This window comes from Athene noctua, chromosome 7, assembly GCF_965140245.1.
Source record: "Athene noctua chromosome 7, bAthNoc1.hap1.1, whole genome shotgun sequence".
Taxonomy (NCBI): domain Eukaryota; kingdom Metazoa; phylum Chordata; class Aves; order Strigiformes; family Strigidae; genus Athene; species Athene noctua.
Window position 1 is genome coordinate 4,792,184 of NC_134043.1, and position 17,466 is coordinate 4,809,649.

General features: G+C 38.6%; 1 protein-coding gene across 9 annotated transcripts in view; it reads left to right on the plus strand.

The window, feature by feature from the left end:
* Positions 1-17,466, plus strand: part of GTDC1 (glycosyltransferase like domain containing 1) — a 175,426-nt gene that overhangs the window by 120,693 nt on the left and 37,267 nt on the right. The window lies entirely within an intron of this gene.

A 17,466-nucleotide genomic window follows, 5' to 3' on the forward strand; every position in this document is an offset into this window, starting at 1 on the left:
TCCCCAGCTCTCTGCACCCTTCTTTCCGGGAGCTGTAGAAGGTGATAAGGTCTCCCCTCAGCCTCCTCTGCTCCAGACTAAACCCCCCCAGTTCCCTCAGCTGCTCCTTGTAGGACATGTGTTCAGACCTAATGCAGTGACTGGTGAGCAGACCCCGGCCATCGTGGTCCCAGCTGCCTTGTACGACCCTGTGCAGTGATGTCAACCCCACGGTCCTGCTTAACTAAGTCATGTTAACGCCACATCTCTTCGTCACCAGTAGGTCCCTTAGGCTGTCACCTGCCCTCATCTCGAGCCTCAGCAGCACCCCTTGGCCCGACGTCTTCCTGCCCTTTAGCCAGGCCCCTCTGCTGCCGATGCACGTCTGTCTGCTCCCGCCGTTGTTGGGGGCCATGGGCAGGGAACCAGGGGTGTCACTTGCTGGCGGAGGACGGGGTGAGCAGAGCCGGCAGCGCTCGCTGGGCCAGCACCGTCCTGCCACGGGGAAGGTGGGCTCGGAGGCACAAAGCTCCGATCTCTGCTCCAAGCAATTTTTCTGAAGGTCTAAAGGAGCACATCCCCCATTAAAAAAACAACAGCAAAACAGCACTTTGATTAATTTTAAGGTGATTGCCTCTTAAGAGACTCTGACAACCGGTTTTCAATTAACAATCTAGTTTACATAAAAGGCACATATTGATGAACATAGTCCATGACTCTTTGCTCAGTCCCATTATTCTGCTCTAATTCATATGCAGAAGCTAAGATTTCCAATGATCTCACTGTTTACCAAAATCCAAGGTACTTGGAGGTTAATGTTTTTCGTACTTTCTGGTGAGAGTTTCATCTCCTGTTTTCTTCACAATAAAGGAAAAGGAGGAGTATTCTTCCAGAAAGCACCCAAAAATACAGATGATCCATCAAGAATTAGCTGAATGCTCTTGTGAGAGCTGGAAATTTCCCTAACGCTCTTTTGGCATATAATGTTTTTGAGTATCTGACAGCTTAGATATGTTCCTATTCAGAACTATTTTCAATGCTAAATACTGCTGATTGAAAAACTTGATACTTGAGTTACCCATCATGCTGTGAGCCCTTCTCCTGCCATGTGCCTCCTTTTTAGCCACTGTGATAGGAAAGTGCTCAGTATTTCACCTGACCAGTGCAGTAGCCTTTCTGCATGCACAGGAAGAACATAATAAAATACAAAAAATACAGAATATAACTAGGATGCAATGCCTTCCTGCTGTAAGGAAACATTTGATTTGGAGAGGAAGGGGAAAGAGGGTCTGAGTAATAAAGACAATAGGAAAAGCTGTGCAAGGTAAAATGCTGATGTTAGTACGAAAAACTTTCTGAGAACCAAAGGTGATAGAGCAGCATAATGAAATTAAAAGAGTGTTTTTATGCTTATTCACATGAGAACTGGTGGAACACCTCCTGATTTAATCACAAAGCCCTCCTTATATGATCATGTACCTTACCTCCACATCAGAGCCAGTTATATTAGAGGAGCTGATTACACTCGAATTGTGGAGGGGATTTTTTTTTTTTCTCAGAAATTGCTTCTATAAAAAACTGGCTTATTTTAAGAGTTCTGACTTCAGACAAATAATGCAGAATTGATGCTTGATTGAAGCTAAAGAACCAAACACAATTTATTGCTTGTTCAAAATTGTAGTGAGAATACTACCCTTCTGTTTGAAGGACCTTCTAAAAATATTCTAGTAGTTATTAATGGTAACTTGAGTGAGTTGGAGGTGTATACAGATTTGGTATCAGAAATTTTTAGAAAAGAAACTCTCAGTGTTTTTATACTCATGGGACTTAAAGATCACCTGCTTGTGACATATTTGATGTGGAACATCAAATTGGCTATCGAAACTTCTTCTAAAAGCTATAGCTTGCCAGTCTGTGGGCATGTTCTACTATGAATATATATTAAATATTTTTATTAATTTTTTCAGCAGTATAATTTTAAGCCTTCTTTTCTTGGTGGAATAGTTTTCCCTTAATGCATTAGCGTGAATGAATGCCTGCAAAAAGCTGAAGTTAAAATTTGTGTCTTGAGCCTACTTTGCCATAAGTGTCACAGTGGGTTGGGCTTTTTATTAGTGAAGGACTGCAGAACATGAAAGTCCAGCTCTGTGCTGGGGCTGAGATTAGATCTGAATGCAAGGAAAAGCAACAAAGGTCCACAAAATATCTGAAATCTGCAAATACTTCCTGTACTTAACCTACACTTTAATTGCGTGACTGTAAAGAACAGCAAATCTTTGTTCTTTTCCTCTCAGTTCCCATTCAGTCAGTTCAGAGACATAGGAGAAAGGTTTTGGGGAGCAAATTCGTTATCAGTCTTCCTACAGTTTCCATCTGATTCTGTCATCAGTGAGTACATCAAAACCATGAGCTTGCAGCTACTTTTAAACATCAAAAAAGTTTTTTAAAAAAAATATATATACACACATGTATATAATATATATAGCATGTAAATTAATATAAACATAGTTTATCAATGTGAAGTTCCTTTACATCTTTAAAGTTTAGCTGGTGTTAGAGTTGGTAAGAACTGAAGCTGTGCTTTTGGATTCAAGAGGGAATTACATCTGCCTTTAGGTGGAGTGGAGAAAAAGCAAGTGTTTATCTTGGTAAAGATCCCAAAATGTTCAAGTGGGGTAATTAGACTTCTAGAAAGTCATTCAAGTTCATCCATTTATGAAAACCTATTAGGACGTTTCTTGGGTCTATATTCCAGAAGGTTTTGCTAGTCATCATTATGTAATGAAAAGACAAGAAAGTGTCAGAAATGCTTCTCTCATCCTTTGTGCCTGTTGGTTTAGCAGCCTCAAGGTGGTCTGGTGGTTTTGTGCACAGGTAGGATCGTTGGTCAGTGATTCTTATAGAGAGAGTAGAGAAGGCTATGGCATACATTACTTAGAGGTTGGAATGCAGCAAGTGAAGTGGTTCATGGCTTCTCACAGCTCAGCTCGTGGTAATTTGAATCTGAAATAAATTAATAGAGTAATCTTGTTTATGAATCATCAGCTGCAGAGGTATTATTAAAAAAACTTGGGTCCCTATTCACTGGGAACCACCTGTATATAAAGCCATATTATAATTGTTCAGACACGCTGAATCAGACTTCTCTGTCTCAAAACGAAATAGAAAATGTAAATATATGGAATGTCCCAATCATCATACTTATTCTTTTTTTCATCTCAACAAGGTTACTCTTTTGGAAAACCCTCATAAAAGCAATCCACTCTTTTCAGTTAAAAGCCATTCATATGGCGACAAACCACTGTTCTTCCATTTATATCTGTATTCATCCATTTAAACTCTAAAGCTTTCCAGCTTACTTCTTGGATTTATAGCCAGCTGGCTGCTGTGTGTAACATGAACATATTCTGACTGTGCGTGAGACGTTTTGTCTCATTTAACCCATAATTGTAATGTTCATTCTAGGCCACAGCTCACCTGCATGTATTTAGCATTGACTGTGCAAGTTCCCAGAGTTGCCATCTCTCCGCGTATGTACAATCTACAGTTATTAGAGAAGAGTTAAATTTAAAAAAAAAAAAAAAAAGCCACACCACAAAACTTAACCCCAAAAACAAAACCTGAAAACCCCTCCTGGGACTGAGTTGGATGAAATGAATATGTTCAAGATGGTGGGCCATAGCTGAGCCAGCTCATGTGGGACCAGTGCCCACTTTTTGGCATTTACAATAAACTTTGGAATGACTTTGTAACACGAATGCTTTAATAGCAAGTGAGGAGGGGGAGGCAAGGCAGGGAAGAAGGGACATATGCACTTTCTTTTTTTCCTTTCAAATGTTAGATTGCTGGTTTTTCCCAAAGGTAGTCTGATAAGCTATACCTGTTCATTAGCAGATTTCTGCACTCTTAGTATGTCAAAGAAACTCACTGGAAGTGAAATTCTGAAATATCTGCTCTGAGTTACTGAATCATCAATGAGAAGCTTGCATTCAAAGAAAGCATGAATGTTAAAATTTGTTAGCACACTTTGGCTTTGTAAGAAATACAATATATTACTATTTTTCTTTATGCAATGTCGCTGGGTTCTAAGAGAGGCAATAGAACCATTAATTAATAGTAGTCGTCTTGGATAATGTCATAATAAGCAATACAATATATTAAAGCACATCTATTCTTGCCAGCTATCAGGAGGAACCTTTACATATTTTAAAGGCCCATTAAGTTTGTTTACATACTCGGTTGAAGCTGGTATGCTTTGCTTCCAGTGGAACTGCCCCTGGCAGGGGCTGAACCAGACATCAGGACTTGACTGCGACAGGATTGAATTTCCCAACTTGTTGTAGGCAGTCAGTAATATATCATTGCTGCTTCAGGGCAGCCTGTCTCTCTGGGACAGCGGGTACAACCCAAACCAGTGTAGTCCCCAGATCTAGAATGTCTAGGGGTTACTGTCATATAAATGAAAAAAAGTGAAATTATATATATCAGAAGCAATTTTCCACAATGGAAAAGGTGGTCAGGGAATCAAAACGGTGCCTTCAGGTATATTACCCAACAGAACAACAAAAATGGCTTTAAATTGCACTAGCAATCTGGAAAGGATTTTCCGAGTGGAGTTATGTTAAGTGTTAATAGTGAAACCTGGGTACTTTTTCCTTTGATCTCTCCTTGAGCTCATATAGAATAATAGGATCAAAATAAAATGCCATTTATATGAACACCTTGTTCTTTTGATCTTGGCACAAAAAATTCTGTCTGCAGCTACAAGTTAGCAAACAGTGCATCTGCTCCTTTTAGTTGGACCTTCTAGTTTATCATAACTTTTAATAAATGGTGTCACAGCCAATTTTTTTGTGTGTGTGTGTAGTTCATGAACTTAGTTGTAATTTTTGCCCTAAGAGTCTTTAAGTACATTTGCAGAAGAACCAAGAATAAGGTAAGCAGGACCTGTAAACTGGTGGGTTATCGTTCAGTTGTGTATATGTATGTTGAATATATGATGTAAACATTTGTATGCCCACTCTATTTTAAAATATAACATTAGCTGTTGTTTGACCACTCGGGCAAAACTGTTAGTGTACTCTGAGTAAAAGAGAATGTATGGTTATGTGACCCCAAGAATAGTTGGGTGAATTTTGGCTCTCATAGGTGCTAGGTTTTGGATCCCTGCTGTTTCCAGCAGGAAGGTGATGTACACCGTGATGTCCGGATGGAAACCAAGCGTTTCTCTTCATTGCCCACCTCTGCAGGAAGGACCTTAGAAGTATTACAGCTGGTAGTTATGGATCCCCTTTGCTTTTATGTAGAGATCTACCAGACACATAATCCACAGATGGACGGGAGTACCTTCCAGCTCTTTATTCCCTGGGGTGGATGGTCAGGAGTCTTTCTTTGGAAGTCATTGTTGTGAGTATTTAAAGTAAAGCTGCTTCTTTGTGTTCTTTCAAATCTCTTTATTAAGATTCTTCTCCACCAAAGGCTTTGACTGCATGTAAACAGCTGAGCTGTGTTTATGATGATGATGATTGATGGTGTCTCATTGTGATCCCTGCTTCAGTTGTTGTAACCTCCAAGAGTAGATGAGACGGGCATGAAGCACTGTGCCAAATGAAAGCAAATAAACCCAAGTCCTGCAGTTCACCGATGTCATAATTGCTGCTGTCCAGGAAGAGGGATTAGTGAGTGTGAAGAAACACTAGCTAGGAGAGATCCAGTGGCCAAGCAGTATCTTGGGTGTCGGATGTCTCTCTCAAGCTTTGCATCCCACTGTAATTTATATTTAGCTATTAAGTTTATTAGATAGGAACAGTCAGCTTGTTGTACGCCGTATGCAAGGAACACCACTGTGTTAAGTGCTGGGTAAGTGTTTAGGCTCTTGCTGAAACGGCTGCAGTTGAGGTTGCCACACGTGAGCTATCCTCCAGCAAGTTTTGTTGCAGGCTTAGTTGGATCTCTGCAGTCTGTCACGAGGCAGGAGTATTCCAGAGAGCCATAACCGTGGCTATAAGCTATAACCCTATTCTCATAGAGTACGACAGTATAATTCATTATGTGCAATAAAGATACCAAGCTAGTTCGAGCACCAAAAGCAGCGTAGATATATTTGTGTAGTCCTGCACTAGGATTAATGCATCCTGCTGAGATCAGGTCTCTGTGCTAATGCAGCCACTCTGCCTCCAGTCCTTCTGCTAATTAGTACAGAACTGCTGTAAGAAAGTTTGCTGCTGTAGTTGTCTGAAAGGCACTATCTGTCCAACTCCTTCATTTTAGCAGAATACGTGTCCCTGTTCATCTTTCAGCAGTTCTCGTTTCGTATCCCAGAATTCAGACCCACCTTTTGCATCAATTACAGGCAGGATGTGGGACTCTTCGGACAAGGAGTTAAAGTGAAAGAGCTACAGAGATTCAGAGTTTTTCTCCTTACAATAAAAAAAAATGTGATTGCCCTAGTTCTGTGGTTAGCATGAAACAAATCGGCTCTGTCATGAAGTCAGTGGGGTACAAGTTTATATAGGGTAGTAAAGGAATAATAATAAAGTAAAACAGCAAAGTCCATGCTCTTTTATGACAAAAACAGTACAATCCTGTTGCAGTCTACGGCCCTGCTGCAAATAGTATTTTCTGATGCCTGAATAAGTGCAATTTACATATATACAAAGTGTATGAATAAAGTTAGAAAAGTATGCTTTGTATTTTACTTTTTTTTTTCCTTGAAAGTAATTTGCTATTGTTCAATCTTTCAGCTTTCACTGGTTTTGTTTCCAAAACCCCAAAAGGAAGAGAAAATAACAAAAGTCCATAAAGGCAAAAGGGATATGTTCTCATTTCAGTTCACAGAATTTCCTGCCTTTAAACAATACAAATATATGCCCTTAGGTTTCTAACGTGCTGGAAGGATACCGAATCCTTGAAACAGATCAAATTAAAAGCAAGTCCACTATAGCAAAAGTGAGTTTTACCAGCACGTCCAATAGATCTCAACAAGAATTCACTGGGTTTTAACCATGTTGCCAAGCCTTACAGAATCCTAAACTGCTGACTCCATAAATGAATAAATGCTCAAAAACAGCAAGCAAATTCTAGACTGAATTGGACACAAATAAAATCTGATGCTTAATAATTGTTCCCTATTCATTACAGGCCCCATTTAAAGCAATTATTTAATAGAACTTTTGGATATATCCACAAGCGGAACAGACATGGACATTGGCTATTTAAAAACCTTTTGAAGTACATTGCTTCCCTTAATTACAGTTACATGTTTAACAGGCTGAAAGTGTTGTTCCCAGCACTCGGGGTGAAGGACACGAGGAGCACGGGAGCAGCTGGCAGTAGTTGTCATCACATAAAGCATGGCAGGTTGGGGAACCAGTGTCCTCAGAAGTGGTGGCTTGGGCGTAGAAGGAGGAAGGACCTGAAGAAACTTCTCCTTGGTGTCGTTAATGCTTTTATTAGGATTTTGTCATTTGCCTTTAAATACTCAAGTGCTGGCCTTTCTTTCACCTTTTTGACCTATTTCAGCAGAAACCTCAGAGTACTGCTCCCTGTGGTCGTGTGGGGGCTGTATGTATACAACCAGTGTTCAGAGCTGTAGAAGCAAGGCGTTGGCCAAGCTCTATGCTTCTCCAAGGTTTCTGATTTTTTTTTTATTTTAATACATTTAGTGCAGTAATTTTCAAGATGACCGTGTCCTGCTGCAGAGCAGGTGATTGCTCAAGCTGTTCACAAGCCTTCATCTCCTTCAGGGGTAAGCACCGTCCTTCCCATTGTCATGACCAAGCTGGTAACTTAACGTATCAGGGTAACAGTGCTGTTTGTGTTGATGCTGCTTTCTCCTTTTTCCAACACAAAACTGCATATTCCTCTTCTTGGTTAACAGTCTGTAATATAGATCGCTCAGTGATGGGCCACGTGTGTTTTAGAACATTTTGGAGGTGCAGGCCCCCTGAGGAGTCTTCTGGTACCCAGCTGCTGAAAGATCCGTGATTTTAAATCAGCATCCATGTCATCCTGATTTATATCTGAAAAAAGGTAGCCCAAGCTTTGTTAGTTTGGGGGTTTTTTTTAACCAGTAATGACACTGCTACGAGTAGTAATAACATTTTTTTAAGAGCTTTCTGCCGAAAGCTTGGTCCTCGTAGGGCTGAGAGCTGCTGCCATTCTAGTTCTAGAGATGGAGATGGGTGTTTGAACAGTGGTTTCCTCTAAACCCCACTGCCTAGCTGAGATACAAATACATACAAATGTAAACTTCAGTTGTAGTGAGAAAGAAATGCAAATAAATCAAGTATAGTTAACACATTTCCAAATGGAGGTCACAGTCTCTGCCTTACCCCGCTGTCCTCAGGGCCAGAGGCAAAGTTGACTGGACCATCCAGTTTGAATGCCCCGTGGCTCTACAATAGCCCTGTGTTTTTCTTATTATTTGAATGTTGTGTTGAGGGCAAAATGTGGTTTAGATTTTTTGTGTGCATACAATTATTATTTTTAACTAATTTCTCTAGCTTTCTCAGATAAAACTTCCTTCGGATAAACCTTCAGATGAAAGTAGTCTTCATTGCTTATTTATTTCTGGGGGTACCTGAGAAAGTGTTGAATAACTAAGGTGAAATATGTGTTTTCCTGAGAAACACACAGAAGTTTGCATTTGCACAGTCGAGTGAACTATCAAAACCAGATGTGAGCAAGTGGAACATTTTACATAAATTTATTAAAATCATTATTTACCTGTAAGTTATAAGAAGGGCTTAGTTGCACTAGTTTGTTGCCAATATGTACTGCCAATAATCTGCCAAAAAGCAGCTTGCTGGCGAAATCACTGAAATGGTTAGCTTATGCTCGCACAGAACATTACAACCCTGAGTCAAATGAAAACCTACTATAAACGAACTCTTTGATGGTGGATTCGCTGGAATATGGTATTGATATATGGTGTACAGTTTATATGGATTATGTATACTGTGCAAGAAATATGGATATCTATTAAGGGTAACTTGATATGTAATCGGCTAGGACAGTTATTGTTTTCAGTATTTGCTAGGAATAAGATCACACGGTGACTGTTCAGTTTTAAAATACAGACTATTCACATGCAGCCCAAAGCACTAGCATACTATTTGTTCAATTAATACAGAAGGGCTATTGAAAATGTAAAATATCTGACATCTATACAGAGTAATTTTAAAGGCAACTTTTCTTCTAGGAACAATTTATACATTACATAAACTTATATTTTTCATCCAAGTATCATTTCGAGAATAGCAAGCTTAAATATTGGAGGCCATAGGGAAACATAATATTACGATAATGTTCTTTGGTGCGGTTTGGAAGGTTTTAGGAAACATTTGGAAGTATTTTTCTCATAAAGTCACTTAACTATTGAAGTGTTATGATAGCACTCCCTTCTGCATTGCGTATGTTACAAAACAGCTTGTTTAAAGGGGACATCTATTCTATATATCCTGATTAGAAGTATTTCCACAAAACAGGAAATTATATGTTACAGGATCCTGGTATTAGTCTTAATTAAAGAAAAAAAAAAAAAAAAAGACAAGATGATTTAAGGTGTGCTATCAGTTTTCAAACACCCATTTCCAGTTCTGTTTAGCAAGAAGAGATACTGTTTTGTTTGGAGCTGTATGTGAAATTTGCATTTTCTAAATAAGAGCTGAGCTGGTTTTTTTTTTCTGTTTAAGTAAACACTAATAAACATGACCAATCCTTTAGGATCCTAAAGAACCTTAAAAACCTTGCAATTCTCAGAAACCTAGCTTTTTTCCCATAGTGTAATTCATTCTTTTGAACTTCTGCAGAAGCAGAACTTGAGTCAACAATTTCTAAATTTCTGGCAGTTGTTATCAAGGGGACTCTGAGGGCTCCAAAAGTATATCTGTTACCTTGCAATGTCAGTGCAGCAGTCATGATGTTTAATTATAGAGAAAATTACTTTTTTTCTGCACTATCAATTAATTCATGTTTTCACATCTTGTGCAAAATAATGCATAAGTTATTTTCACCTGCGTTATAAAATATGTATTGTAGTTCATTACCGTCTTTCTGAGGAGTTTAAATTATCACCATTTCATTTGTTGAGAATGATGATGTTAGAAATTATAACTGCACAGATTCTTACATTTTGTGTTAAAGGATTTCAGGGAATTGAAGGTGTGAATTCAGAAATTATATATATAGTGTCAAACTCAGTCTTGCCTGAAGTCAGAGAGCTTTGCCTTTGACTTCAGTGGGTTCAGAGTCTTCTTTACAATATTAAAATGCAGAGTAATCACTATCTGTATTTTTTTTTTCTGACCTAAAGAACTTAAGATATTGTTGAAGTCATTTGTCAGGAGTAAATATTTAAGAAAATTAAATAATCCCCAAACTACTGGATTAAGCTAGACATGCTTTTGGCTGAAATGCAACAAGAGCAGCAGCACAGAGAATTCAAAACCAGGAAAGCTTAGATTTTCAGGGATATATTTGTTCTGGAGTAGCTTCACCTGCCTTTGCTCCTGTTTTGCATAGTTTCACTGCAGGCTTGTGTTTTGGTAGGTAATACATTTCCATGTATTTTGGGGAATAAGAGTTGGAGAACGCTTTAGTTAAAATCCTGGTCACCTAGGCTGTAGGCTTTACAGTACTTCTCGAGCAGTAATCATAATGTTAGAAATTCAGATCTGATATTGGGGGGAAAGTTAGAGATCGGTTTGACCATCCTCCTTCTCTTGAGGTACACATGACATCTCGGAGAATAAACTAATAGGAGTGTTGTTGAATCAGAGTGAAACTAGGTTGGGAAGAAAAGTGTAAATACTAAGTAAAAGTGGGATTTTTTTGTCAGTATCAAATATGGCTACTAGATATTGAAGGATTTTGCTCAGAGATTATTCAGAAAAATAGGCGGAAGTTATGGTTTGAGGAATCTGAGAATTACTCTGTTTCTTCTATTTTCTTGACTGTTGACATCTCACCCCTCTGGCCTATCTCATCTTCCTTCTGCATTCCGACAGACCAGGTTATTACTTGAGTCAAAACCAATTGCCTGGGGTTGATCTGGATCCTTCCTCTCTTCTCCAGGAGCATCTCTGGCTCCTGCCTGCTAACCAGGCACACTGCTGGAGTGACAAGGGTTGTTGCATTCAACTAATTTGTTGCTAAAATAGCAATATTTTGGCTGATTTGTCAGAAAGAAGTCAGACCTCATGATATCTCTCGCCCGGTGTATCTGTTGTATGGATTACATTCCACTTCTTTTCTCTCTCTGTCTGGCCAGGATACGGACATTAGGAAGGAAGACATCCTGCTGCTGATAGCAGTTTTAGCTCTCTTCCATGTTGTTGTTCACCTTGCAGTCCCTCCTGCAAGCTGCTAGCAGCAGCACTTCTCACACACTTAATATCCGAGTGTGAAATCTCCATCGTTGGCCTTTCATGATAGTTAAAACTTGACTGGATGGGGATCTGAGCAACCTGGTCCATCTGGATCATCTTTGAGCTCAAGGTTGGACCAGAGACCTTCTAACTTCAGTGATTCCCTTTATTTCTCTTGTGTCATGGAAGAGAGAAGGTAGTAGAGAGAAGATAATGATCACATCTCAAATAATATTCCATGCTTCCGTATCTTGCAGTTTGCAAACAGGGAAGGCAGTGTAAACCCTACTTATCCTTCCCAGAAAAATATATATTCTGCTGTGGGAAGACAAGCTCAGCCGCAGACCTTGTATTTTCTTCTGCCATGCCCTTCCCAGTGCTTAATCTTGGCTCTGTTCCGTTTTCTTTCTGTTCTCTCTCTGTGCTCCTAATCCTTGTCCATGCTTATAAGCCCCTAATATTTATATGGCATTATCTGTGTTAGAGATTACTGCTGACAAGTAATCTCTTCCCTCTTCTGAATGAAGAATTACAACCATTGCTAAAGATCAGAAAGTGAAATTAGATCCCAGAAAATGTGACAACTTTAATAAACCCTAATATCAAATTCCCTAATATTGGGAATCTTCTTTTGAGCTTTTAGATTTGAACTGTAGCACAGCTTTGGGACACCTGACCGCACTCAGCAACTTTTTTTTTTTTTTTCTGTAGAGCAAAATGTGACAGTAGCTGCAGAGAAAAAAAAAAAATCGTGAAAAAAATCACTGAACTAAGACTAGTCTCCAAGTTTTGTCATTTGTTGTGGTCTTTTGAGAAGTAGGTAAATATAAATGCATCAGTTTTACTATCAGGTAATTTATAATATTAAATATTTATTTTAATGTATAAATTTATATATAACTATATTTTTTAAGTATATAGTAATTTAATTGCTGTCTGTTCCAGTTTGGCCTCCAAGGAACTGCTTTCATGACTTTTTTTTTTTTTTTATTTCTCCTTAAAACAGCTTGGACAAAATTCTGACTTTTGAAAAAGCTCATAGAGATCCATGCAGCTTTGGTATTTCTGCAGTGCTTGGCCAGTTGTATGTGTGCATGGTTGTATAATCTTGCATATATTTGTAGTAATTGTTGGAAAAAAATCAGCATTGGAACAGGATAAATTCAAGGAAGCAGAAAGAAAGTGCAAACGTCAGATTTCCTAGTTACTGCAAATGACAAAAATGTCTGTCCATCTCAACCATTGTAAGTCAAATGAACTCCAGGTATTAGAATCACAGAAGCTCTCCACAAACCTCTGTAGTGTTTTAGGTCACATCAATTCTACTAAAAATATTACAGTTAGCAAAGAGGCACTTGTGCTTGTGTTTAAAGAAGGACAAAAGAAATTCTCAGACAGTGAGTTTGTTGAATTGTAAGTTATGCCGTGACGGTGCGTTGGTGACGAAGGAAACATGGCAAGTTCTAAAATGTGTGTGCTCTGGCTCCAAGGCTGGGGAACGTTTCTAATAGATCTGATTATGTCTATCTCCTTTTATTTTAAACTTTTTAATGGCAATTAATAACGAAAAACCACAAAGCATAGCACTTTCAGAACTATTTTTGACTTTGCTTCCAAAGGTAACTACAGTTATGTAACTACAGAAGGGTCAAGTTTTATTAATTCAAAAAATTTTTGGTTTTAGCTTATATCCGTTCTTACAAATTATCCTTGCTCATCGAGAGCAACTATTGAAACCTGTATACAGCACCCAGAATTTGCCTATATAATTTGATCTAACCTAAACCAGCACTCCAGTTAGTCTTTCTAATGTGGTTTCTATTCATTGCGCAGTGACATCATGGCTCTTTCATCCTTTCTTTGTTGTTGGTTTTAGTAAAATGGTGCATAAAATGACTCTTGGTGCCATGAAAAAGAAACCAATTCCCATAAGTAATTTTTAATTAGGGCAAATAAAGTGCTGGGAATAAACACATATGATGTAACATGGCAACATGTTACAAAAGAGCTGGGGAAAACGCACATGTCTGCTTCAAGGAAAAGTACGTGGGTTTCCTCAGAGCAGGATTTCATGATACAAATTAAAAGAAAATATATAATATATAGATTGGGGAGTTTAAAAAAAAATCTGTTATTCAAATTAGCAAATATTTTGATTGAAACTCTGACTTCTAGTGTATGGAATTTTTATTCTATATGAACTTAGTTTAATTTTTAACCCATCTTTTCAACTAAGCATCTCTACCCAGTATGCAAAAAGGGAAAGATTTAAAGGCTTACTCTTTTTAAAGTCTTCATAAAGTTTTAAAATTGTCTGTTAAATATGTCAGAGATCCTCAAAAATCTGAATAAATAAAAGAAAAACGGTTTTGAAAGTTTTGAAAACAAGTTGTGATACTAAAATTAGGTATCTAATTCTTTCACTGTTTGTTTTGAACTTTCAGTGTTTAAATATATATGAGTTATTCATAAAAGTAAAACATTTTCCATGGTTTTTTAAATACAAGGGTCAGTACCTTGTGGAATCTGTTGAAAGTGTTAATATTTGTATGCTTTGGTGATAAATTTTTCTGGAAAGTTTAAGAATTCACTACCATAAGTTAGTAATAACAGTAAAATCCTTCTCCCATATTAAAAATAGAATTCTATGGCATTTTTCTTAGGTGACCAGTGTGTGTTGTAACTAAGGTTGAGAAAAATGGTGCATCCTTCTCATAACAAAATGCTAACCAGCTGCTCTGGTAGCACTCTAGCTTGCTTTTTAGAGTCATAGAATCATGGGATGGGTTGGGTTGGAAGGGACCTTTAAAGGAAATCTCATCCAACCCCCCTGCAATGAGCAGGGACATCTTCAACCAGATCAGGTTGCTCAGAGCCCCATCCAACGTGGCCTTGAACCCTTCCAGGGAGAGGGCATCTACCATTCTCTGGGCAACCTGTGCCAGTGTCTCACCACCCTCATCGTAAAAAATTCCTTCCTTATATCGAGTCTTTTAAGCCTATATCTGCTCCAACTCTGCTCTTCCATAACCAGCCTCTCTGAGGGATGTATCTTCTGAAATTTAGACAAGGATTGAAAAACTGATCTTTCTGGGAGTAGATACTGGCTCCAAATAAAACACTGGAACACTTGTTTTTTTCTCCAGGTTATAGGCTTCTGGATGGTGATGTAGAAGTCCTGCAAGCTCTTGATGTTTATAAATGACTGAGATCTGGGCAGGTACTGGATGGAGAGATGACTCTGTCTGGAAGATGACAGAAAAGAAGAATGAATGTGAGTCTGGAAGAGAAAAAATAGAATAGCTGGAGCAAAAATGTTCTGGAAAAATGTAAACACAAAAAATGTGCTAACTAGACATTGTCTTTCTCCAGCATGCTTTTGGGAACTGCACATGAACAGGTCTCGAAGATTTCGTGTTGTTATTAGTTTATTTTCAGGTCATTTATTTAAGTGTCATAAAGAACATTAGCTAGTGGTTAGGGACTACAATATCCATTATATCATTCCAATCATGTGGACAAGTTTATACTACATATGATTTACAACGGCCTTTCCGCAGTTAAAATTGTTACATTCAGGTACAAGGTTTTATACATGGTTGTATTTAGCAAAATACAAGTGGCTGAGCACAGAGACGTCTTCCAATCAAAGTCCAAAAAATTAATGCTTTTACACGAACACTGCGGGTTGCAGCACGAGCTGTTTATGGCTGCCTGCCTACATCCTTTATCATGTCTCCACTGTAGTTAGTAAAATATACAGAACTACTTTATGCCAAAACAATGGAAGTTAATGCAGATAACTTGTTCCAAAGTTAACCATCAAATAAATATTTTTTTTAAAAAAAAAAACCTGTTAAGTGAAATGGTGTTCTAAAACTTTTAAAAATTGTCAGGATGATGAATACTGTGTGTGTACTACAAGTAAATACCACAGAATTGATTGCACACACATGTCTTAAATAAAGGATATTAAATAGTTTATTCCAGAGAGAGATCACTGAAGTTTTATCTAATATTATTAGAAATTCTGCAGTGACGGATCAGATTTATAAGGGCTGAAAACTAAGAAGCAAAACCTCTTCAGAAATAGAAATGGTGCACTGAGTGGATGATTGGCTGGGAGATTAAAGACAGACAGGGGGATAGAGCCTGCCTAGGTAGTCTGACCTCTCACATGTCAAGCAATTCTTCTTAACAGCAATGATTTTTCAAAATCTGTTAGTTACATTTGGTTTGGTAGATCAGTCCTCTCAGTTCAGTCGCAGACCTGGTGGTTTAGGGCAGATCCCTTAACCTGTTTCTCCTTCAGCTTTTCCCATGTGTGAATATATAAAAGTATATTCTCACAGGGATGTGTCCATACTTCAGAGGAGCCACCACCAGCCCCTTTTAGGTCTATAATTCAGCTTAGACTGTCAAAACGCCAACCTAACTGTTCAGAGCATATGGAATTCAGCCACACTGAATTGATACTTTTATGCTCTGAGAATCTGAGGGTGGCTAAGTCACTGAGATGGGGATGGTTTAACTCAGGCTCATTTGGGAACCTGTCTTCTTTGTAGCATATAGGCAATGGATTTGCATGAGGCTGTTGAATACGCTTGAACTTTTTGTGGTCGCATCTACAGAGCAGCTCCAGCGGGTAATGGCAAACAGTGGAAAAAAGGTAGATCTTATAGGTGATTTGGTCAGTGACTTGAAAATGCAGCTTAGTGTAGATAAAAATAATAATAATATGTCAAGGGACAGCAAGCCCAATCAAAGAATGCATATTACATGGCATAGTTATGCAGCATACTTACTTAGGAAAGGAGATATAGAGGTTTGAAGAAAAATCCTCAAAGCAATTAGTACAACTTGAGTAAAGCTCTCCTAATGTGTGCGTGGTTGTATTTTGGTAGTGATTCTGAAGAAAAAGGATCTGTTTGCATTTAAAGGTGCTCCATTGCAGGATGAAGTGGATGATTCTGGTATTTAGTACTATTTGTTTTGACAAAGAGGGAAGGGAGCGGTTCGTTCACAGCTCAGAAATGAGCTGTGATGGAGTAAAACTCTGAGGAACTGTGGAGGAGGTTGATAAAGTGGAGCAAGTGTTGGCTTTAGTAAACAGTTCAATAAACAGGCTATAGTGCGTAAACATTTGGAAATTAAAAGGAAACGGAAAATTTAAATGTCTCTACTTATCTGGAAGAACCATAATCACACTGAAAGGCATGTAAGTAAATAATATTTGAGTAAATTAACTTGAGGTACAGGCTAGGGTGAGGATCCTATGGTGGCTGTGCATGTAGTCCTCTCCGTGTTAATTTAGAAGAGTCATGTTTGAATGAAGGAGCTTCACTCGAGTGTTTCCTGGGCAAGGACAAGAATTCATTACTGCTTTAAATCAAATAGTAAAACTAGATCTGTGTAAAACGTTGCATTTCATATATTACAAAAATTAGTTCAGTGGCCCCAGTGTAAGTGTGCAAATGAGTCCTGCTGTTGGGAAGGATTTTCTGCAGCACGGACATCAGATGGAAGAGCCAGTGGCAGCTGGTATTGTCTGTGGTACCTCAGGAAGGTGATGAGCAGCTCTGCCTCAGTTTCCCTGTCTAAGTGTTCATTACTCACACCTGTGAAAAACCATGGGAGTGGTTGCCTTTATCCAACAAATGGATGTACAGCTCAATCCTTTTCTGCTAGGTGTGGGTTTGGTTTTTTTTCTAATTTGTGATTAATTTTTTCAGTTGGTCATTCTAGAAATCAGGCAAGGGTAGTTGGGTAAGAAGACCCACTTCCATGTCATGGTGCGTGTTTGACCAATGTTATTAGGCAACAAGCAGCCTCTTTGTGTTAGGTTTCATTGACCTGTGATGAAGCAACTTGCTGGGCTCAAGTCTAGACATAGTCTAGACTCACGTTAGGTTGAACACCGCTGCATTTGGCATTTGCTACCAGTCCTAGCTGTAGTCCTGGCAAAAATGCCAAGACTTTTCTGGCAGAATTGCCGTTTTGCTTCCCAGAAGTTTAACAGGCAAATAGTTTTGTTCTCCCTGTTGATAAACATGTCGTTAGCAGCAGTGTGGTTCTGTGGAGACCTTTGGCTTCTCAGCCAGTGAACCTGTTATTTTAT